The following is a 24,732-nucleotide window of genomic DNA, read 5'->3' as shown; positions in this document are numbered from 1 at the left end:
TGCTCACTACTAGTGTGCCTCCTCCTGGTCACTCTGGGGATTAGCTGATTCCAGGTCAGACACCTCCTTTCTGCCTCTTGCCCTGCCTTCAGTTCCTGGCTCTCTGAGGGGCTAGAGGCTCTGTGTTTGTGCCTTAGCCCATTGACCAAGTCGTATGTGTCATCCTCTTTCGGGGTATCAAAGTCTTTTCTTACAAACAGGCCCAGACAGGCTTCCCCTTCACTGCCCATCTAGTGCCACTTCCCCAGCAGTGGATAGGGGAACCTGAGCCCACCTTCTACTCCAGGTTCCAGCTCAGGGACCCACTACACCAGGGGCTCTCAACTTTTCCAGACTACTGTACCCCTTTCAGTAGTCTGATTTGTCTTGTGTATCCCAAGTTTCACCTCACTTAAAAACTACTTGCTTACAAAAAGACACATAAAAATACAAAAGTGTCACAGCACACTATTACTGAAAAATTGCTCACTTTCTCATTTTTACCATATAACTATAAAATACATCAACTGGGATATAAATATTGTACTTACATTTCAGTGTATAGTATATAGAGCAATATAAACAAGTCATTATCTGTGTGAAATTTTAGTTTCTACTGACTTCGCTAGTGCTTTTTATGTAGCCTGTTGTAAAACTAGGCAACTATCTAGATGAGCTGATGTACCTCCCGGAAGACCTCTGCGTACCCTCAGGGGTACACATACCTAAGAACCACGGATCTAATCAGCAGCCAAGGTCTTTTCCATTCTGGACCTTATTTTCCCTGAGCCTTTCCTAACCTTCTGGCTCCCTACCCATCTCTGGGTTTGCCAGCCCCAAAAGTCCCCCAAGAGTAATTGTAGGTAATTTTACCTCTGTAGCCCTCAAACACACCTCCCTTATCCCAGAGAGTGACTACAGACTACTGCCCTGCAGCCCCCTCTCTGCTGCTGCCAACTTTCTGTCTTTATAAACCCAATCCGGCTGGTTCCTCTTCAGCTGGGCTCCTCCATTATTCAGTCAGGGGATTACTTAAACCCCCGATTCACCTCAATTGTGGCCTGGCTGGTTAATTGGCCCCCTTCTTCACCTCCATTAACCCCTTCAGGGAAAGTGTGGGGTGAACACCCCATCACACCAGAACTTAGTGTTTCTGCTAAAATGATCAGCAGTAAAATAATTAACAAAACTAACATTTAAATTATCATCAGAATTCAAAGTCAGGGGAATGAGGTGATTCACATCTCTGTGAGATTCACTCAGTGTGCCTGCAGACTCAGGCAGATACCCCTACATCATTTTGCATTCTGTTCATATTTTGAAGGTTTTATTCCCAACCAAGAGAGTGACTGTTTTAAATTAAAACATATTCTGTAGCACAATTAGATGGTAGTTTTAGAATAACCTTCAACCGTGCATCAGTTAACACAGCTGCATAATCCCATTATACACAGAGTGCTGACCTATGCAAGATTATGTAGAGGCTACCAGTGCAGGGAGTAATGCTTTCATACCAGAGGAGATGTACTTCTTGAAGTCTAGGTGTGGAGCAGTAGAACTAACCTGTGAGCAGTTTGAGCCCACAGTCATAGTCACTGCCTTTAAAGGATGACATTGCATTGACATATCTGTTAGGGTTAAGGGATTGCTCTCAGTTGTATCATGCTGGGACTTTACCCCACTGTGTACCCACAATGCCCCCCACATACATTTGCTTAGTCTCAATCTCTCTAGCCAATCCAGACCTCTGACAACTCCCTGCTTCAGGATATGTTCCTCTTTTGAGACTGCACAATTCATAAGACGCTCCTGGGTATTGTGCCACTACATCTGGGATTTCCATCAAAGGAAACCTGAATGCGAATAGAATGTAATCCCTTTCTCTTCCCAAAGAGCATCTCCTTCCCTGATGGATGCTTATTGCCAGATGCCACTCAAGGGGTACTGACAAAAGCACACTGTTTCTTGTATGTTGCCTTTCCCAGATCACCTTATAACTTCTCCAGATATAAATGATCGTTATGTATGTCCCACCTGTACCTTTGCCAGACTTCCTTCTCTGGCAATAGAAACTTGGTACAATGTGTTCTGTAAATCCAGTGTAAGGAATATAATCATGCTCTGGGACTTCCTGGGACCAGCAGACCTCTTCTTCCTTCCTGTGCCTGTTTATTCAGAGCCAGTTCCCAGTGTTAGGAAGTTGAACGCTGCGGTGATTGTACCAAGTAGGTACAAAGCGCTGCCAGTGCGATGTCTATTTGTCACTGGCTGCAGTTTATACAATGGCTGGTCTAATCAAACAGCGTGTAATGAATGGGGAGGTGGTGTGCAATGCTCACCTGTTGGAGGCACTAATAGGTGGATTTTATGGCATACAATGTGGTATGCATGTACCACTTGCATCTGGTTGCATCCTTGGGGAAATCCTATGGCAGGGGCATTCTCCAGTCTATACTCACCCCCATCATCAATGCTTCTGTAAGGAGCAACTTTTGGTAAGCACAACTAATTTGTGCCCGGTCATAGGGTCCACTCACCACTAGGAGCGCCTCATGGCCATGTCTGGGGGTTAGCACCACTCAGGTCTGACCTGCCCTGCTGCCGCTCTCTGTCTCTGCAACTCTGGGTGATCCTTCTTCAAGATTCGCCCTTTGGCTAGGTCACTATATGTGTTTCCTCCTTCCAAGGTATCAAAGTCCTTCTGCATTGACAGTCTCAGTCAGTCTTCCCATGCACTGCGCCCTGATGGTGCCACTTCCTCAGTGGCTGGTAGGGGAACCGGGGCCTGGCCACCATTCCAGGTTCCAGTCCAGGGACCCTGTATCTGGCAACTGTGCTTTTCCTCAGCCATGTTGCTCCTTCCCTCAACTCCTTCCTACAGCTTCTGTTTCCCCTGACCTTCTATGGGTATCTCTTCTCCCAGGGAGTAACTGCAGACTACTTCCCTACAGCCTCTTTCTGTTGCCAGCTCTCTGGCTTTATTAATCTGACCTTGCTCCTCCCCACAGCTGGACTTCATCAGCAAATTAGGCCTTAGCATGCCCTAGCTTTCCCCAGGTGCATCCTATAGGTTAGTTGGCCTAATTTACCCCTTCAAGCCTTGTGTGGGGTGGACACCTCATCACAGACCCCAGTTTGTACTGTCTTTTGAAAATATTCAGCTAGTGCAAATTCCAGTTGTGCCTGCTGTTTTGGGGCAAACCCCCAATTTAGTGGTGGAAACTCTTTGAAAATATAGCCCATAAAGAAAATACATACATGTTTAGTACTATAACAGTCTAGGAGGAAATTTTCAAAGGCATAAAGGACAGCAAGGAACCCATCTTCCTGTGACACAGGCAAACCAGTTTAGATTAAAAGCAATAGGCAGTTCATCTGTCTGTGAACCTCAGAAGAATGTCAAGAGTCATTGTAATGTGCCAACTTGTAAAATGTAACTGAATTGTTAAGTTTGGCTATATCCCAGTTGCTTATTTGTATCCGCTTGTCTATGAACCTATTCATTGCTACTGTTATTGTATCCACTTATTAGAATAGAACAAAGGAAAAACTTGTCATACTGCATTTACATGGACATGCCCTGCTAATTACATTTACGCTAAGTTTACCTGTGATTGCTGTCTGTATACTTAATTAACCTTGAAACAATAATGTGTTACTGTTTAGTTTTGAATTCATGTGTAAAACTGCATGAAAGCTAATGTTTTTGACTATCATATTGTTCCTGTTTACCTGCACCCATTTGTCCAAAGTTGCTCAGCAAGGAGAAACATCGACTTCAAAGCGTGGGGCATTGTGCGCACAACAAAGGGAAATCTCCGGACACATTCTGTGCTAAAAACACTTGGCAGGCTGTTTTTAATGATAAATATTGGACCCTGGGAATGATCCTGCCGTCTCTGATATTTTTGCATGCTACCAGGGGGCTTTCCAGATATAAGACATAGTTTCCCAAATCCATTATGAAAAGACTCTAAGAGACTGACAGACTACTACATGTCTGCTATCATTTTGGACTACATACTCTGATCCAGGTGCAATGTATTTTATTTGCTTTAACCTTTGCTATAACTCTCACTACTTGTTCCTAATTAATAAATCTTTAGCTTTAGTTTACTAAAGGATTGACTACAGCTTTATCTTTGAGATCTGGAGCATATTTTGACCTGGGGATAAGTGATTGGCCTTTTGAGGCAGGAAGTAACCTAATGTGTGCTGAATTTGGTTTTAACAACCTTTCATCATAAAGTCTAGTCTGTCTGGGAGGTAAAATAGGGGTTGAAGTGCCTAAAGGGGTCTGTCTGTGGCTCCATGGTAAAACTAATATAGTGGTCCAGGAGTTCACTTTTGTTACTGGCTTGGTAAAATCCGATGATAGAATATAGTACCTGTCTGGGGTGCCTACCCCGATTTCTGACAGTCTGCCTTTGACAATCTCCCCCGTAAATGTCACTTGCTATAAAGAAAATGAAAAACTTACTTGTGCTTATATCACTCATGAGCATTGTGGTCATCCTAGACTTCTAGAACTAAAAACTTGTTAAGACCCTATATATATATCCTCCTTTATCTCGCTGTATTATACAATAGATGTGATTACACCATGTACTATTTTTCTTAATGAAGGCACCTGCATAGCTCCACATTCTTGTGGCCTAAATGCCTAAGGCCTACAAACAGTCCAGCTGTTAAGGGACCAAAATGTCAAAGCAACCCCTAGCTGGATTCACAGGTATCTACACAAGCAAGCACTTAACCTACTTTCTCTTACTCTTAATTCTACCTGCCTGCTGAATAAAAAAGGGCTAATCTCTGATGAGTTCTCTATTTTCACACTTAAAAATGTATATTTTCTTAGTATTTTATGCTTTTTCTAGTAGGGTAACAAGTTTAACTATGTCTGCCATGGAATTTTTAATGGAGTTTTTTCCTCCCCAGCCAGAGAACCTTTGACACTAGCTGTTCTCTCAAATTGCTCCCTTAGGGATATTTGAAAAAAAGCCTGGTTGAAGATCTCTGAGAAATGTCTCATATAGTGTCTGTCACAGACCAGCTTTGCTATGACTTTAGTGTTGGGTAGAAGACACAGCTCTCAAGAAGGGAGGTCATTTTCACCTTGAGTCAAAGGGGGACAAATCTCTATATCTTTTGCTGCTGGAAAACTCTGGTGCCAATGTTCATACCAAACAGTAACAGGTTTTAAAAACAACAACATTGGCATCATGCCTAGCATTTAAATCTCTCAAGCCATTCCTTTTAATTGGCGTTGTGGTATCAACCTCTTTCCTGATAACACTCAAGCAGAGCACTTGGAACTATTGTAAACACAGGCCAAGGCCTATCCTGGAGTCAATACCAACATCAGCCTCAAATCAGTCACTAAAATCTTGTGTGTTGGCTGGAGAAATAATCTTTGAAGCCTTCCTCCCTGTCTTGAGACCAGATTCTTCAGTCTTTAAATGAGTAACACATCCATTGACTTTAATGGGAGGTTTTCCTCAATTAAGGGCTGTCAGCTTTGCTTTTGGTCTTTTCTTTAACTATTACAGGAATGATTCAAGTTTTTTGCTCCACAGCAGTGAATACATTACATCATAGTAAAAACGCTTAAAATGTGGTGTTCATTATACACCCTGATAAAGACGTTGAGGCTGCAAGCATACAGCCAGTACTAGCGACAACATCTGTATGGCTGCCAAAAATCAGGACGCATGAGGAAAGACCCTTATGATGTCGTCCTCTGTATATGTTTTCTCTTTGTATTTACTGCTGGGTCACCTCACTGTCAGCCTTGGGCTTTGAAGGAAATTCCACTTATTTAGCCAGTTTCATCAGCTTGGGCTTTAGTATTTCTGGCAGCTTTATTGCCATCTAAAAAATCGAGGAAAAAGCCCATGGTGTCAAGAAGCAGCTTGACTCTCAGAATGTTGAAGAAGTATTCAGGTGCAACTGTGAAGAAGTGTTTGGTATTGACAGATCCACTGGCATAGTGTTGGCATTGCCTTCAGGACCGGCTCTAGGCACCCGCAAAGCAAGCACGTGCTTGGGGCGGCACATTTCTGGGGGGGGTATCCCGGCCGTCCTTTATTTCCCCCTGGCCCCACTCAGTCAACCAATAAGCTCCTGTATGGGGCGGGGCGGTGGAGCCCCCGTCAGGGGAGCAGGGCGATGTGGCTCCTCCCCCCTCATTAATTTCAAATGGCCCACCTTGATTATCATACACATTGTAAGGAGAGTGATCACTTTAGCTAAGCTATTACCAGCAGGAGAGTGGGGTGGAGGGAGAGAAAACCTTTTGAAGTGATAAACACCCCTTTTTTCATGGTCTGTGTGTATAAAAACATCCTCAGTGCATTTTCCACTTTTATGCATCCGATGAAGTGAGCCGTAGCTCACGAAAGCTTATGCTCAAATAAATTGGTTAGTCTCTAAGGTGCCACAAGTATTCCTTTTCTAATTTCAATTGAAAGTACCACTGCAAAAAATTTAGATTTCACTGAATTATTAAAAGACTACCCAAGTATAAAAACTAGAGAAATTCAGTTCATATAAAGTCTTTTAATTTATGAGAAACTGGGTGCACTGGAAGACACCAACATTTTTCATTACAGTGTATAGTTGAACCCAAATTGTTTGTAATTGTGATTTTGTTAAAATTAAATGAGTACACTAGTAGGAAATTGTTTTATTTCACTAACTACAAATTCTCTGTTTTCATTTTCTTTTTAATTTTAAGCAGTCAAAACAAATCAAAACACAAAACATTGCAAAATGCAACCATGTGTAAAAGCCACACAAAAAAAGTGGGGGCGGCCAAAGATTTTTTTGCTTGGGGCAGCAAAAAACCTAGAGCCGGCCCTGATTGCCTCGTTGCTTGACCTTAGCATCTACTTCCCTGCAAATGCTAATGAGGGTGAAGAGGATTATCCTTTGACACAGACAGTCTCACTGCTGAGATGAGGTTATCTTTCCTAGTCTTCTGCCAGCAGAGTGAGTCCAGCTCATAGGTCACACCTTCTCAAATGCCAGCAAGAACACGGGAAGTTTCTTCGGCATTGACTGGCTTAGTGTCGCACCTCAGCCCTGGTGAAGGAGCATTTGGTAAATGAAGAAATAAGGTTAAGTCTACACTTGGAGTTGGGGGTGCGATTCCCAGCTCAAGTGGACATACTCGTACTAGCTGTCATCAAGCTAGCGCACGAAAAAAGAGGGTACAGCCTCAGTGATACTGGCAGCTGTGAGCAGCAGCACAGGCTAGCTGCCCCAAGTATCTAGCTACGAGGTCAGGGCAAGTTTATACTCGGAGCGGCTACTCTGGGCTGCTGCTCACCACTGCCCCAGCTATTGTGGCTACACTGAGGGTTGAAAAAGGAAGAGGATATATTCAATAACTGTCACTGAAAAAATAAGGAAACACCAGCTGCTTTGGTCCAAGATATTGCTGATTTGAACAAAATCATTTATGCATCCCTTTAAGTGTCAATTCAAGAAGAATTACTCCATTCCAATGATTTTTTAAGAGTTGCTTTTAGTATGTCAAATATATCTCTAGATTTCTTGCTGTGCAATTGCTGAGACAGCATAGTTGGTTCTGTACTTTGGAACACTACCTTGAAGTTAATATGCCGTGCTAGACTTGCCTTGGAAAGTCCTAATGTCTTTAACTTTAAAGCAGATGAGCTTGTGGCAAAATTTGAAGAGACAAGATGATATCTCCTGGATGTCTAAATCTCATTGTCTTGCTGTCCCCAATATGGAAAGTGTCTATGCTAGTAGCAACCAGAAACCTTTATTCACTGTTAATACAGAGCCAGTTCTTATATACCATTTCCTTTTCCGGTGTATCCTTTGGTTCCTTCTCCAAAGGGCCAGTTGTGTATTAACCTCTTCCAATTCTAGGCTTTGGATTTAGGAGACACAACTTTGATATCATAATTGCTCTCTCTCATGTGCACACATGCATGCGTGCACACACACACAGAAATATCTTACACTCTGTTAGCCTCACAAACAGTATTTACCAATTGCCCGGAAGAGGTAACAGCTCATCTTCATGATCTAGGTTTCCAAAACTAGTCCAAGGAAGATGTAATAAAAACTGCAGCTGGCTTTCACCTCACTTTTTAAATGTTTTCTTATCACTTGAGAAGTATCTACTCTTTCCTGTTGAAACTGAACTTTGTGGGATCTGTTTTGGAAGCACCTGAACAGAGGGATTCCTTGCAGGGGACAACTTAAATAAAATGCAGATTCTTGGCCATACTTGCCATTGGAAGTGGAAGGTAAGGATACTGAAATGAACAGGAGTACTTGTGGCACCTTAGAGACTAACAAATATATTAGAGAGACCAGTGATACATTCTATAGGGTACAAAGTGAATCCTTGCCAATGACAAATGCCATCATGCAATGCAAAGTTCAAAATGCTGTTAAAGGGTGTGACATTACAAGGAATAGATGAACTTATGCACACAAACAGCTATTTCCAGCTTTCTTTGCTCCAAAAGAATAGTTGTATGTATATTAAAGTTGCTGAATGTGGCAACAGAGATATTTTTATGAAGTTCAGGTCAGCTGCACTCCAAGAGTTCCATTAAGGCCATTTGGGAAGCGTAAAAATGGAAGTCCTTCTCAGAAGTTGTGCGTGGTGAACAGGGATTAGTACATAAATGGCGGAAATGGCAAAATAACGTCAGCAAATACAACACATCTAAACGTGCTCCTTTTCATCCTTGGGAGTGGCCCACCACCCCACTGTAATGAATCCACATGAGAACATCACCTTTATATACTAGATTTCATGGCAGGATGTATGGTGTCTCTCATCCATCAGTTTTTAATAAAAAGACTTCACCATTTTTGTCTGTATTCTCACTTTAGCCCTGCACAAACCTATGTTCGCTCCACTATAGGCAGTAAAATTATTCTTCTATGATCTTATACAATACATGTTTGAGGGATTCCAGTAGTGTTCCTGTCACCTTATCTGTCTATGAACTCAGATACAGATAGGAAGTACATATGGCACACTTCAAACACACACAGTGTGGAGACTATAACTGCACTGGTTAGGTAGAAATGGAGCGGATAGCTGCAAGACTAGCTGTGACTGATCTTGTTTGGGTGGTGCAGAACCTGACAGCTTAACATTGTTTGCTTACTCATCAGAGGGGCTTTTTCTAGTATCCTATTTGAAAAGGACATTTGGCTCTGGCACTGACTCGGTTGTCATAGGTATTCTCTGAGCTTATATATCTGGCAGTTATTTCTACTCCCTGGAGGACGCGCTCAGTCAGTGATTCAATGAGTCTTCTTTCTCTTAAAGAAGACACAACTCTTTAGCTACAGTAGAGCCAGTATTCCTCTAATTAGCATCCTGGTTTGGGGATCTGTATTGGTAACACTTTCTGAAGGCAGTGAAAGTACTCTGAGAACAATTAAATCTTCTATGCATAAAACAGACTATTTTAATGGAAACAAAATATCCTGTTTTGAGTAGGAATAAGGACCTCAATTCTTGTGTTAGTTGTGGAGGTCGTCCTTAAGTAAATCAAATTTTATTTTTAAAAATAAAACTAAGAATTAAACATAGATATACTCTGCTTTGTAATATTTCTAGAAAAAGAAGCAGATATTAATTACACAGCAATACAATTCAGGTAAGACTTTTCTCAGTCTTTTTGTCTACACTGCAGGACAATAAACAAAGCATCCAAACAGAGGGGAGGTAACAAGGAAACAGGAGAGGACTAAAGTCTGTCCATCATTTGTGGGGGTTGAGGTGAAGAAATCAGGGAGAGCAAGTTATATCTGATAGAAAAGAAAACATATTCAAGTACAATTCTTTGCTGGAACACAGATTGAGCTACAGGAAGTGAGGGCCTGATCCAAACCCCATTGAAGTCAATGGGAATCATGCCACTGACTTCAACAGGAGTAGGGTCAGGCCCTAAAGGCATAAAAGCCAATTTAATCTCCCCCGCATAGTTCCATTTCAGAGTCTGTATATTGTTTCCTGTCTTCATGTTCTTCCGAAGTTCCATACCAAAATGGAAACGTCTTGCTGCTGTGCATGACCCAGAACTTCACTGCAAACAGGATAGAGGTGGAGACCCTTCATCAATAAAATCTTTAACTGCATTCAGCACTTGGCATTTTCTTTATTAAAGGCCTGATCCTTCACCATTTGGGCCAAAGGGAGCTCTGCCATTGACTTCAGTAGGTCCAGGATCAAGCCCTTGCTGAGTTGCAGGAATCGTATTAGGAAAAACTAGTAAATACTGTCTCCTGTTTTAATTCCTTTTCTTATACAGGAGTCCCTCTCGAACTCAAGTATCTATAAGGGTCCGATTAAAGGAGCACAATCAGCCTGAAATCTGATGAATTTCAAGAAATTAGTTTAAAATAGTATCAGATACTACCACTGACCCTCCGCACCCCTGCCAAGTTTTGTGGTTTTACAATCTCATTGTCTTACTTTAAAAAATGTTGTTCTCTCTCCTATTGCTGTGTAAATAACACCCCCCACCCCCCAACACACAGGGGGAAATTAGTAAGTGACTTTATTTGATAGAACCATTCTATACACACAGTGCTGTCAAATGCACAAAGTAAACAAATTGAGAAAAATATTTGTCCTGCTAATCTTTCAGCTATAGCGAAATGGTGTCCTTTCAAAAATGCCAGTGGTAACACATTTATCTTTGTATTAGGGCTTTCGATTAGTCGCAGTTAACTCATGCAATTAACTCAAAACAATTAACCATGGTTTAAAAAATTAATTGTGATTAATCGCACTGTTAAACAATAGAATACACATTGAAATTTATTAAATATTTTTGGATGTTTTTCTACATTTTCAAATATATTGATTTCTATTACAATACAGAATACAAAGTGCATAGTGGTCACTTTATATTATTTTGTATTACAAATATTTTCACTGTAAAAATGATAAACAAAAGAAATAGTATTTTTTAATTCACCTCATACAAATACTGTAGTGCAATCTCTTTACTGTGAAAGTGTAACTTACAAATGTAGATTATTTTTGTTACATAACTGCACTCAAAAATAAAACAATGTAAAACTTTTGAGCCTACAAATCCACTCAGTCCTACTTCTCGTTCAGCCGATGGCTAAGTTTGTTTACATTTACGGGAGATACTGCTGCCTGCTTCTTATTTACAATGTCACCTGAAAGTGAGAACAGGCATTCGCATGGCACATTTGTAGCTGGTGTTGCAAGGTATTTACGTGCCAGATATGCTAAACATTCATGTGCCCCTTCATGCTTTGGCCACCATTCCAGAGGACATGCTTCCATGCTGATGATGCTCATTAAAAAAATAATGCATTAATTAAATTTGTGACTGAACTCCTTGTGGGAGAATTGTATGTCTCCTGTTCTTTTTCACCTGCATTCTGCCATGTATTTCACATTATAGCAGTCTCGGATGATGACTCAGCACATATTCATTTTAAGGACACTTTCACAGCAGATTTGACAAAATACAAAGAAGGTACCAATGTGAGATTTCTAAAAATAGCTACAGCACTCGACCCAAGGTTTAAGAATCTGAAGTGCCTTCTAAAATCTGATCGGGACGACGTGTGGAGCATGCTTTCAAAAGTCTTAAAAGAGTAACACACTGATGCGAAAACTACAGAACCCGAACCACCAAAAAATAGAAAATCAACCTTCTGCCGGTGGCATCTGACTCAGATGATGAAAATGAACATGCATCGGTCCACTCTGTTTTTGGATCGTTATGGAGCAAAATCCGTCATCAGCATGGACTCATGTCCTCTGGACATGGTGGTTGAAGCATGAAGGGACATATGAATCTTTAGCGCATCTGGCACGTAAATGTATTGTGACGCCAGCTACAACAGTGCCTTGCAAAGACTTGTTTCTCACTTTCAGCTGACATTGTAAACAAGAAGCGGGCAGCATTATCTCCTGCAAATTGCAACCAAACTTGTTTGTGTGAGTGACTGGCTGAAGTAGGACTGAGTTGACTTGTAGGCTCTAAAGTTTTACATTGTTTTATTTTTGAATGCAGTTATTTTTCTGTACATAATTCTACATTTGTAAGTTCAACTTTCATGATAAAGAGATTGCACTACAGTACTTGTATTAGATGAATTGAAAAATACTATTTATTTTGTTTTTTACTGTGAAAATATTTGTAATCAAAAATAAAGTGAGCACTGTACACTTTATATTCTGTGTTGTAAATGAAATCAATATATTTGAAAATGTAGAAAACATCCAAAAATATTTAAATAAATGGTATTCTATTATTATTTAATCACGCGATTAATCACGATTAATTTTTTTAATCGCTTGAGAGCCCTCCTTTGTATGTAACCAGCAATGCTACTGGATTCTGCAAAAGAATGAAAGATATTGTAGAAAACTAAATTCATCCTTTGCTGCATCTGCATAGCCGGATTCTCAGATTTGAGATTGAGTTACACACACCAGTTGGTCCACAGGCCTTGTTTTGCCAGTCATCGTAATTTCCTCAGTCTCCATCACCATCTTGCCTCTTGTTTTTTCCACGTGCTGGTGATGAACCTCCAGACTTTTCGATTTAATGCCCACCGTAAAGAGCTTAAGCAACAGCGCTTCCACTTTATGATCCAGAAGTGGGAAATTGCTTCCCAGAGTGGATTACAACTTATCTGTTTTCTTTTTGAAAGCTTGCAGCTGTTCTCTAATGGAGAGCTCTCCTGCTGCAAAAGGTAAGGGAGGGGCAGCACATCCGGCAGTAGCTGTAACTGTGTCCAATGCATTGGCAGAGTGGGAACCAGGAGCCAAATTTTTAGTAATTGTTTTTAGCTATATGTTTGGTGTCAATCTCCCCCCACCTCACCCCCCCCAAAATCTGGCCAGGCCCTGCTAAATCAGATTTTAATCTCTCTTCTGTCGGTTCATCTGGGAATACCCTGAGCATTAGATAAAATACGTGTGCATGTTGAGAGCTATACTGTCAACCAATAAATTGGTTAGTCTCTAAGGTGCCACTAGTACTCCTTTTCTTTTTGCGAATACAGACTAACACGGCTGCTACTCTGAATCCTGGTTTAAGAGTAGCTCATGAACTGTCTTTGTTTGCTCATTAAAGTTGTATGTCTTGAACATAATGTGACAGTGCTTGGTTTATTGTGTGTTTGACGCCCCAGTTAAATAAACATAATTATAGGCTGGGCTGATCACACTGTATCCCCTGTCTCATGCAGTGCAAAAGATGGACCTGCTCTGGGAATTAATAAGGGTTGCATAATGAAGGAGGCTGTTGTCTGTAGGGTCCTTTGCCTGATTTGTTGTAGAAGTAGGAAGGTATGTACTATTTTCAGGACTCAGAGAGGCAGGTCTAGGCCTGACCAAAACTAACCGCCCTCCCCTTCAACTAAGGGGAGGAACCACTAAGTCCAGGATCCTGTTGATTATGCAGGACACCGAGCAGAGAACCCCCAGCAGCACCCACTGCTCTTCAAAGTAGTCCCAGAAGTCAGTGATCACTGATCAGAGGAACTCTGCCTGAAGACATGAGCAGACGAGGAATCAGAAATAGACTCTGCGGTTGCAGTGTATCCACGCACCCTGCTCCAGCTTCCTCCTCCTGGAGGGATGGATGGCCATCTTGGCCAGCACCAGGAGGAGACTGATGAGGAGGTCCTACAACTTTGTGGGGCCACAGATGGGGTGTGCAAGTATCAGGAGGTGCCAGGAAATGTGAAGCCAGAACCTTCATGCGTGATTCTGGAGGAGCCACTTTAACTATACTGGTGTAACTAAAGTAGTATAACCCCCTTCCCCGCCCCCCCCGCCACTCCAGTGTGAACACAGTTATATTGCTCCTGCAGGAATTGTTCAGCATCTTGAAGGATCAAACCCTTAACGCTCGCTGGTCTGCATGGCAAAGTGTGAGACTCACAATATGCATCTGTTGATAATTCCAGTAATAGGTATGTGACCTTGTTTTATCAATAATTTAACAGTATTCAGAACTGTCTATTTCCTCCTCCATACATCCCCAGCAATTTTCTTTCATCACACCTGTCAGAGTAGTTTCAATCCTACCGCAAGGAAAGAAAATATAAAGACACATGTTATTCATGATGGCTGCTGATCCTTTAGTTTCACGCAGGAGCCTGGACAGAGTAACTCGCTTATATAGGCAAGGAGTCCTGTGGCACCTTATAGACTAACAGGTACTGGAGCATAAGCTTTCGTGGGTGAATACCCACTTCGTCGGATGCATGTAGTGGAAATTTCCAGAGGCAAGTATAAATATGCAAGCAAGAATCAGGTTAGGGATAACGAGGTTAGTTCTATCAGGGAGGATGAGGCCTCTTCTAGCAGTTGAGGTGTGAACACCAAGGGAGGAGAAACTGCTTTTGTAGTTGGCTAGCCATTCACAGTCTTTGTTTAATCCTGAGCTGATTCTGCCCCGCCACCCCCACAAACATGATACAGTTCTGCGGTGATCTGGAAGCCTACTTTTGCCGTCTCCAACTCAAAGAATACTTTCAGGATAACACTGAACAGCACACTGATACACAGATACCCTCTCACCAACAGCACAAGAAGAAGAACTCCACATGGACTCCTCCTGAGGGTCGAAATGACAGTCTGGACCTATACGTAGGATGCTTCCACCGACATGCACAGGCAGAAATTGTGGAAAAACAACATCACTTGCCTCATAACCTAAGTCATGCAGAATGCAATGCCATCCACAGCCTCAGAAACAACCCTGACATTATAATCAAAGAGGCTAATAAAGGAGGTGCTGTTGTCATCACGAACAAGTCTGACTACCAAAAGGAGGCTGCCAGACAACTCTCCAATACCAAATTCTACAGGCCACTTTCCTCAGATCCCACTGAGGAATATACTAAGAAACTGCACCATCTACCCAGGACACTCCCTACACGAACATAGGAACAAATCAAGATACCCTTAGAGCCCCAACCAGGGTTATTTTATCTACTATCCAAGACCCACAAACCTGGAAATCCTGGACGCCCCATCATCTCGAGCATTGGCATTCTCACTGAAGGACTTTCTGGATATGGGGACTCTCTACTCAGACCCTATGCCACAAGCACTCCCAGCTATCTCTGTGACACCACTGATTTACTGAGAAAACTACAGTCTTCCAGAAAACACCATATTAGCCACCATGGATGTAGAGGCTCTCTACAGAAACATCTCACACACAGATGGAATACAAGCTGTCAGGAACAGTATCCCTGATGATGCCACAGCACAACTGGTTGCTGAGCTCTGTGACTTTATCTTCATGCACAATTATTTCAAATTTGGTGACAACGTATACCTCCAGACCAGTGGCACTGCTATGGGCACCCGCATGGCCCCACAATTCGCCAACATTTTTATGGCTGACCTGGAACAACGCTTCCTCAGCTCTCGTCCACTCATGCCCCTTCTCTACCTATGCTACATTGATGACATCTTCATCATCTGGACCCATGGGAAGGAAACCCTGGAAAAATTCCACCACAATTTCAATAGCTTCCACCCCATCATCAACCTCAGCCTGGACCAATCTTCACGGGAGGTCCACTTCCTAGACACCACAGTGCAAATAAGTGATGGTAACGTTAACACCACCCTATACTGAAAACCCACAGACCGCTATGCCTACCTTCATGCCTCCAGCTTCCATCCCGGATATACCACATGATCCATTGTCTACAGCCAAGCGTATTTGCTCCAACCCCTCAGATAGAGACCAACACCTAAAAGATCTTCACCAAGCATTCTCAAAACTACAATACCCACACGAGGAAATAGGGAAACAGATCAACAGAGCCAGACGTGTACCCAGAAGCCTCCTACTGCAAGACAAGCCCAAGAAAGAAACCAGCAGAACTCCACTGGCCATCACATACAGTCCTCAGCTAAAACCTCTCCAACGCATCATCAGTGATCTACAACCTATCCTGGACAACGATCCCTCACTTTCACAGGCCTTGGGAGGCAGGCCAGTCCTCGTCCACAGACAACCTGCCAACCTGAAGCATATTCTCACCAGCAACTACACACCGCACCATAGTAACTCTAACTCAGGAACCAATCCATGCAACAAACCTCGATGCCAAGTCTGCCCACATATCTACACCAGCGACACCATCACAGGACCTAACCAGATCAGCCACACCATCACCAGTTCATTCACTTGCACGTCCACCAATGTAACATATGCCATCATGTGCCAGCAATGCCGCTCTGGTATGTACATTGGCCAAACTGGACAGTCCCTACGTAAAAGGACAAATGGACACAAATCAGATATTAGGAATGGCAATATACAAAAACCTGTAGGAGAACACTTCAACATCCCTGAATACACAACAGCAGATTTAAAGGTAGCCATCCTGCAGCAAAAAACCTTCAGGACCAGACTTCAAAGAGAAACTGCTGAGCTTCAGTTCATTTGCAAATTTGACACCATCAGCTTGGGATTAAACAAAGACTGTGAATGGCTAACCAACTACAAAAACAGTTTCTCCTCCCTTGGTGTTCCACACCTCAACTGCTAGAAGAGGGCCTCATCCTCCCTGATTGAACTAACTTCATTATCGCTAGCCTGATTCTTGCTTGCATATTTATACCTGCCTCTGGAAATTTGCACTACATGCATCTGGCGAAGTGGGTATTTATCCACGAAAGCTTATGCTCCAATACATCTGTTAGCCTATAAGGTGCCACAGGACTCTGCCGCTTTTACAGATCCAGACTAACATGGCTACCCCTCTGATACTTGTCACTTATATAGGTCAGTCATTTGTGAGTTCTCTTTGCTCATGGGAATAATAGCTATTATAACAGATCTCATCCAGCATGTCATATATAGTTCCTCCAAATCATCATTTCTGGGTAGAATTCAGTAGCTTTTACAGATACACACAGATATACTTTTCAAATTACTTTCCTGGATGTCATTACATGTCAAACATCACAGGTGATGACACTTAAAAAGATATCACTGGCACATTCAACTTCATGATTTACTTCAGTTCATCTGATATCATTCTGATTCTGAAGCACCAGACAGTGGGCAGTGCTGAAGCATCAGGTACTGGGCAGATTTCTTTTAACCTGTCATAAAACAATCTTTGAATAAGACCTGGTGTTTAAATAGTTGATAAAACAGAACAAATTGACAGTTGAAGTATCTGTTGTAGAATGACATTTTCCAAAGATGCCATTTCCTCCTGTTACTATTCTGTTATTGCCTTGGAAAACTAAAGCAATGAATGTTGAATTGTGTCCATATTATTGCTACCCATGATTATTTAGATTATTATTCATAGCCTGCGTATGCTTTTCTTCTCTTTATGTGGATGGTTGTACTAACCTCTAAAAACTGAAAGGGTTTTTTATTTTTAAATGAAATTGTGTTTACTTATTTTTACATTTTGCTCCCTGGTTTTACAGTTTCTGCTCTGATTATACTTTTGCCTTGCCAATTTCAGATCCTCCCTTCTCCCACACAGTTTATCATACACTTCCTTCTTAACACCCTAATTTATTACCATAATCCATTCTACAAAACCATTAATGAACTGAAATGAAAGCAACGAATAAAAATAAAGTGTAAATGGTAGTTCCATGTCTGTGGGGAGAAAGGAGAGAAAGAAAGCTCACACTTTTATCACTTGGTTCTCAGCCGTTTCCAGAATGCAGCAAAACATCCCAGAGACAAATTCTGCCGCATTTCAGCTAAAAGACCTGATATTACATTTTGATGTGTTAATGGCACCAGGAAATTAGATACTATTTTATTACACTAAAAGTTGACATTTTAATGGCATTAGAAATATTAGATGCTATTGGGTTTCCCTGAAACATACACACAATATGTAATCAGCACCTGTGGGGCATGGGATGGGATTAATCCCAGAGTCAGTGGAGGAGTGAGGAAAAGGGACCACAGCAGACAGAGGAGTTGGCTCTGGCTTTATCGCTGAACGCTGTAAATCCTGCATCAAAGGGGTAGCCGTGTTAGTCTGGATCTGTAAAAGCGGCAAAGAGTCCTGTGGCACCTTATAGTCTAACAGACGTATTGGAGCATAAGCTTATGCATCCGAGGAAGTGGGCATTCACCCACCAAAGCTTATGCTCCAATACGTCTGTTAGTCTATAGGGTGCCAATAGACTCCAATATGCTCCAATACGTCTGTTAGTCTATACTCTTTGCCGCTGTAAGTCCTGTTCAGTTCTTATCCTTTAGGATGATTACTTGGTGGCTCCTCTTTCTTCCCCCCTCTTACCACAGTGCTTCCCTGTCCTACTCGGGGCTTTGCAGCAGCTCGCTGCTTTTAACGCGCGCTCTCCGGTGAAATGGTTCGCGTACCAGATATTATAACAACGCCCAGCGTGTGCTTCACAGCCCGTTGTCCTGCACAGAGTGGGGAGGGAAGCCCAGGCGGGGGCTGCTGGGACTAGCTTCCTGCAGGGCCGAGAAGGGGACTTTCCAGAGGGCAAAGGAGGGAGCCCTCCACCAGCCAGTGCCTGCGCTGGGCAAGAGGGGTGCGTGCGCGCCAGCGAACGCAGGGCACCCCGAGCCCAGGTGCAGCCGCCCCTTCCCACGGAGGGGGAGGGACTCTGCAGCAGGGGGCTGCTCCTGGTTGGGCCCTCGCCGCCTGTCACTGGGCGGCGTGTCAGCGGGCTGGCCCCGCCTCGGCTCCGGCTGCTCTCAGCCCTCGGCTGCACAGACACGACACAGACACACAGTCTCTGCAGCTGCCGCTGAGCCCGGGGCGCGCGGCGGCGGGCAGCCTGGCCCCGGGAGCCGCACCGCCAGAGGGGGCAGCCTGGCCCCGGACGGGCGGCAGCGGGGGCAGCCTGGCCGCGGCGGGACCCAGCCGGGCAGCGCGAGCAGGCACTGAGCGAGCCCGGGCGGAGCGGCGCGGCGCGCCCGGCAGCCGCTGAGGCCGGGCCGGCAGCCGCGGGAGCGGCGCCGGAGCAGCCTTCCCAGCCCGGCTCCTCGCCGCCCGTGACCTTCCCGGGACTCCCCGCCGCCTCCCAGGCCGGGGCAGGGCCTCCTCTCCCCGCGGAGCGCGTCTGCAGGCCCCGGGGAGGGGGCAGGAGGCCGGACCGGAGCCCCCGCCTCCGGGTCCCGCTGGCCGCCGGGCAGGGCCTGTGCACAGCGCGCATCGCCGCCGGGGACTGGCGAGGGGGGCGGCGGGCTGCATCCCAGGGCAGCATGGAGACGCGAGCGGGCAGGCCCTGAGGAGAGAGCCGGGCAGGCAGGAGAGGAGGGAACCGTCGGCTCCGCATCCCGAGGGAGAGGGGACCCTCCTCCTGACTGCTCCCGCGTCCCATGAAGAGCAGGGAAACCGGCGCCTCCCTTGCCCGGAGAGACCCGCCCGGGGCGCCGGGCTGTAGCGACTGAACGGGACCTGCCTCCCCGCAGCAGAGGAGGAAAAAGCTTCATTGTGCTGGGGGCAGGAGCGGGGGTTGTGTCCGCTTCCTGCCTGCCCCTGTGTCCGCACCCGTCCCGAGGTGCACGGGGAGAGCCCGGCATCCATCCCACCGGGAGCCTCCTGCTTCTCCGCAGCCGCGCCGAGGAGGTAAGGTGCTGGGCTGGGTCGCTGCTGCTGCATTAGAGATTTGTAAATGCGGAGGGGGAGAGAAATAGAAAGAAATCGTGGGTGTCTCTCCACCTCTCCCGCCCCCCTCTCAAGCAAGCCTGACAAACAAAGGCGCGCGCGGGGCGGGGGTTATTGTTTTCGATCCTGGACTTTAATCCCCATCAAATCTGGGGCCGACCAGATGTTCAAACCGGGATACCTTTCGGAAAGCGCATTCCAGGCACAGATCCCCTCCCTTTGCCTTACCTGAAGAACGGTTCCCTTATCTGGCTTAGCGCTTAGGTCCGCTGGCCAAGACCCGAGCAAGGAGTTTCCTTGCATCAACTCCTGGTGGGACTATTTTCATTTGCTGCCCCCTCTCCTCTCTCTTTCTCGTGTCTTGCCCGGTACTTATAAAAGTCAGAAAGGTGGCCGTTGCCAATTGTACTGTTGAGCTTCTGCCTTTTGGCACGGAGGGTTTTCCTTAAAGTCACAGGAGCCCGCTAGTGGAGTTGGCGAAAAAGGTGAGAGACTTTTGGGGGGCGGGGAGGAGAGGGACTGGGAGGAGAGGGAAGGGTGTTGCAGGTGGGCTTTGAGTAAAACTTCTATGTGGGAAGCGTTTCTGTTGTATGTCAGTCTCTCCATAGCTCAGCATGTGTCTAAGAACTTTCTAAATCTCAGCTACTTTGCACAGTAGACTTCAGTTTGTGGGGCTAGCAGGTAGACTGAGTGGGGCTCACGCAATACAGCATTTCACTGTATAGGAAGTAGGGGCTGAGAGAGGGAGAAAAATGCCTTTAGTATATTAGACAAGGCAGATAATTCAAGGTCTTTTTACTGTGCCATCAAATAGCTTAAAATAGACATGCCTGTGTCCAGGAAGGTGTCTTTAACACCTGAAGAAGAGATCTTTTTGGCTTGTTTGATATAATTGATTAAGTTAAATTTAAAAAAAAGTGGTTCATTATCAGCCTTGTCCCCTTCTTCTGGAGGATCAATAGGGGTTAAACAACTTCCATCTATCTACATTTATTAGTCACTTATTCCTGATAGACAATCTAGCAAAACAGGAACCCTTTGTGGGAACAGATTCTATCATGCTTGTTAATTCAGGGCTAAATGTTCCTTTTTGGTTGGAACATTCTGATAATGGGGGTGGATGCACCCCCACACACATACGCAGCCCCCTGCTAGGTGTGTCACTTGTACAGATTTCTGTTGTTATCCCATGTCTGTGAATTGTCATTTAATTCATTAAATTGAACTCCCTAGGGAACACATAGCAATTTGCTGCCTCTGTGGAGGTAACCTGAAATTTGACAATCTCTTCTATAAGCGCTTTTGGAGAGAGTCCTGTTTTGTGCTATATGCTCACAAGACCATCTGATTTGGTTAGTATGAAAGCAAGTTCACTCCCTGCTACAGCATCAAGCCAAGCAATCTTCTTTACTTCTTAGGAGTTTCACCTGAATGCAGCATCTTTCTTTTTCTATTTTCGAGGTGGGTTATTGCCAAAAAGCAAATGGAGCCTTATTTTTCAGTCACACACTGTCACATTGGTGAGAATTAACTAATGAACCTGAAAAGGAGTCTGAACAGTTCTTACATGATTTCTGTACTGATCTTATCTTTTGTGTGTAGAACTTGACTTGTATAACATCTATTTAAAATTGCTAGAGGAAAGTGTGTTTCTAGGGCTAAATGCCATTACTTTCCTATCTCAAAAGGTGTGGACTTTGAGAGAAGTACCGGTAAAGTTAGCAAAAAGAAAAGGAGGACTTGTGGCACCTTAGAGACTAACCAATTTATTAGAGCATAAGCTTTCGTGAGCTGTAGCTCACGAAAGCTTATGCTCTAATAAATTGGTTAGTCTCTAAGGTGCCACAAGTCCTCCTTTTCTTTTTGCGAATACAGACTAACACGGCTGTTACTCTGAAACCGGTAAAGTTAGATATCTCTAAATATTGCAGCTCGCCTTGGATTAGTGCATTGAAAAGGGGAAAGAATTGGTCTAGAACACAATCTGAAACAAAATACTGTATTAAAACAAGAGTTGGTAATTCCCAACAGGTCCACACTTTTTATTTAATGAAATCCTCTGGATACAGATTAATTTTCTTGTACAACATTTATTATTGCATTTACCCATAAAGAGGAACAGCAGAACAATTGATAAATGAATTGAAAGGTTGCATAGTTTCACTGTAGATTCTTTAAGTGCCTATGTGTTCTCTGCTTTAAAAAACAAACAAACAAAAAAGAGCTAGTTTTGTTACTACATGTGGATATACAGTTTAGTCAGTGCATTGCTACACAGATTTTTCAAGATCCTACTGCAGCAGTACACTAGGGGGACTAGCTTTTTCTTTCTCCAATGGTGGAAGCACAAAAATTAATGTAATACAGAGGAATACACATGAAGACCCCCAACGCTCTCTCACTAACGCCATTAGGGTCCTACGCTTGAAAGGAAAATCAATATGTGCAAATGTAAGTGGTGAGTTCACAGCGGAAAAAATATTTAAACTAAACTCTAGTAGAAAAATGCTGGTTTCTGCTACAAATGAAACTAGCTATTGAAGTGTAGTTTATAAAGAACTCTACTCCAGTCTTTTAGCCAATACCAAAATGAAAAAATGAGGTTAAAAATCCACTGTCGGGCAGATGGCCTTATGAACTAGACCTTTCAAGACTGAAAAAATATAGATAGATACATCCAGGTTTAAAAATTCTCATTGCGCAGGCACCCTGGGATTGGAAATCCTAAATTGGAAAATCCCTGGCCTGCAAAGCATGTAAACTCCTCAATGGCTGCATAATCACCGGTGTCTAATTAGACTGGTATTTTTAATCTCCCACTGTGGCACAGGTTAGCTTTCCTTCTGTGCCCTGTCCCCTCTACATTTAATGCTCAGAGTCTGTGCTGTGCTTTGCATTTCTGATGTAGTGCATTAGTAAGTACACCCCTTTAACTGATAGTTAAAGAAGGAAGCATAATTAGTAGATATTTTGGTACCAATATAAGTGTGTGGTTAGAGATTTAACAAAATAGCTAATATGAGTATGGCAGCTCTGTGCTCCATTTGCCCAAGACAGTTTGGATTTGGTTTCGATTATACAACAGGACAGTAATTCTTTCAGGTTTTGGAGGCATTTGCACCAAGTTTGCTGGAAGAAGAATAAAGAGTAATATTGACAGCCTGTGCCAGCTATTGAATTTACCTGAAAGTCCAGGTATGGTCCCTAATAAACCACAGTATAGACGGAGCAATGGTGAATATCATCATCACTCCCATAACCACATTGGTTGTTGGGGCACCATCACTGATGAGCAATCAACCAGTTGTCTCCACTCCTGACGATTGTGTGTCAGTGCTTGAGTCTCTGCATAGTCCATTCCTGTTCACTCTTTTATGTTGTCAGTCCATCTCTTCTTCTGTCTACCTCTTCTTCTCTTCCCCTGTACTGTCCCTTGGAGGATGATCTTGGATAGGCCAGATGATCTTGTTACATGGCAGTACCACTTCAGCTTGCACTTCTCCTTCATCAGGAGGTCTTCATGTGGCCCAGCGCACTGGGTGATGATGTTGTGGACCTCTTCATTAGTGATGTGGTCGAAGTAGAAGATGCCCAGGATTTTACGGAAGTATCTCATCTCTACTACCTGTATTTTCTGTTTAAGTTCTGCCATAAGAGTCTATGTCTCACACACATACAGAAAAATGGAGATGATCAGTGCATGCAGCAGTTTCAATTTGGATTCCAAGGAGATGTTCTTCTTCCTCCAAATTGGCTTTAGCTTTGCCGCCGCTGCTGCTGTTTGTGTAGTTCTTGCCAGTATTTGTGCCTTTGATCCTTCATCAGTGATGATTGCCCCCAAATATTGAACTGTTTCCCTGACTCGAGCTCTTGTCCACTGACAGTGATATACAAGTTGATTCCATCATGTTTGTTTGTCATCAGCTTGGTTTTCTCTGCACTGATTTCCATGCTGTATTTTGCGGAGTTTTCATCTAATTGTTTCACAAGGTTGGCAAATTCATCTTCACTGCCTGCCAGGACGTTAATGTCATCAGCGATCTGAAGATTTGAGATTGTTCGCCCCCCAGTGCCTACTGTGCATATGTGATCTTCTAGGGCATCAATCATTATGCGCTCCAAGTAGATGTTGAACAGTGTGAGTGAAAGAAGGCAACCTAGCTGGACTCCAGCAGCGGTGCGAAACCCCCCTCCTATTGTGCCATTGACGAGAACGGCACTGCTGGCCTTGGCATACAGTTGTTTAATGGTAAGCATAAGTTTATGACTAACATTGTACTTCTTCCTGGTTGCCCAGAGAGCTTCGTGCCATACTCTGTCAAACGCCTTCTTGCAGTCAACAAAGACGTGGAAGATGTCCTGCTGGTGTTGTAAGTACTTCTCACATAGAACATGAAGGTTGAAAATCTGTTCTGTGGTACTTCTTCCAGCACAAAAGGCAGCCTGTTCTTCAGCAGTGATATTCTCCTCTTGTGGCTTCAGTCTGTTCGATATGACTTTCAACATCACTTTGCTGGGATGGCTAATTAAGCTTATAGTCTGGTAATTTTGACACAATTGCAGGTTGCCTTTGTTTGGCAGAGTGATGATTAGTGACTGTATCCACGTGCATGGCCACTCACCAGTCTGCCAGTTCTTGTTGCAGATCTTGGTGAGTCCATCTATTACTATTTCTCCTCTGAATTTCAACAGTTCAGCTGGGATGTTGTCAATACCTGTAGCCTTTCTGTTCTTGAGTGATTTCACAGCTGTCTCCACTTCACGCAGTATTGGAAAGTCATCCTCATCTGTTGAATCTGGGCTGTCTAGGACACTAGGATCTCCACTTGTCTGGTGGTTGTATAGATCAGAGCAGTAGTTTGTCCACCTATTGATGATGTCCCTTTCCTCTGTAAGACGGTTCCCTTCTTTGTCGTGAATTGCATTAGCTTTGGTCCATCTTTCCTTTGTCGGAACTTTTACAACCTGGAAGGCTCATTTGCTATTTTAATTATTGATACACTCTTCAATTTTAGAGCATTGTTTTTCAATCCCTATTTCCTTGGCCACCTTCATTCCTTTCTTGATCTTTCTGCCAATCGCTCTGTATTTATCAGC

At 43.7% G+C, this 24,732-nt stretch overlaps 1 protein-coding gene across 5 annotated transcripts in view; it reads left to right on the top strand.

Annotated features, from left to right (window-relative positions):
• The first annotated feature begins 18,656 nt into the window (after positions 1–18,656).
• LARGE1 (LARGE xylosyl- and glucuronyltransferase 1) overlaps positions 18,657–24,732 on the top strand; it is a 367,428-nt gene continuing 361,352 nt past the window's right edge. The window contains exon 1 of one of the 5 annotated variants that reach the window (XM_073324704.1): positions 18,657–19,596. The gene's annotated coding sequence lies outside the window, so the exon portion shown is untranslated. The remainder of the gene's footprint in view (positions 19,597–24,732) is intronic. The other 4 variants (XM_073324713.1, XM_073324721.1, XM_073324696.1 and 1 more) reach the window with 4 other exon arrangements.

The sequence above is a fragment of the Lepidochelys kempii genome, chromosome 1 (assembly GCF_965140265.1).
Source record: "Lepidochelys kempii isolate rLepKem1 chromosome 1, rLepKem1.hap2, whole genome shotgun sequence".
NCBI lineage: Eukaryota > Metazoa > Chordata > Testudines > Cheloniidae > Lepidochelys > Lepidochelys kempii.
The sequence above is the reverse complement of the archived record's forward strand: the minus strand, read 5'-3'. Positions and strand labels throughout refer to the sequence as shown.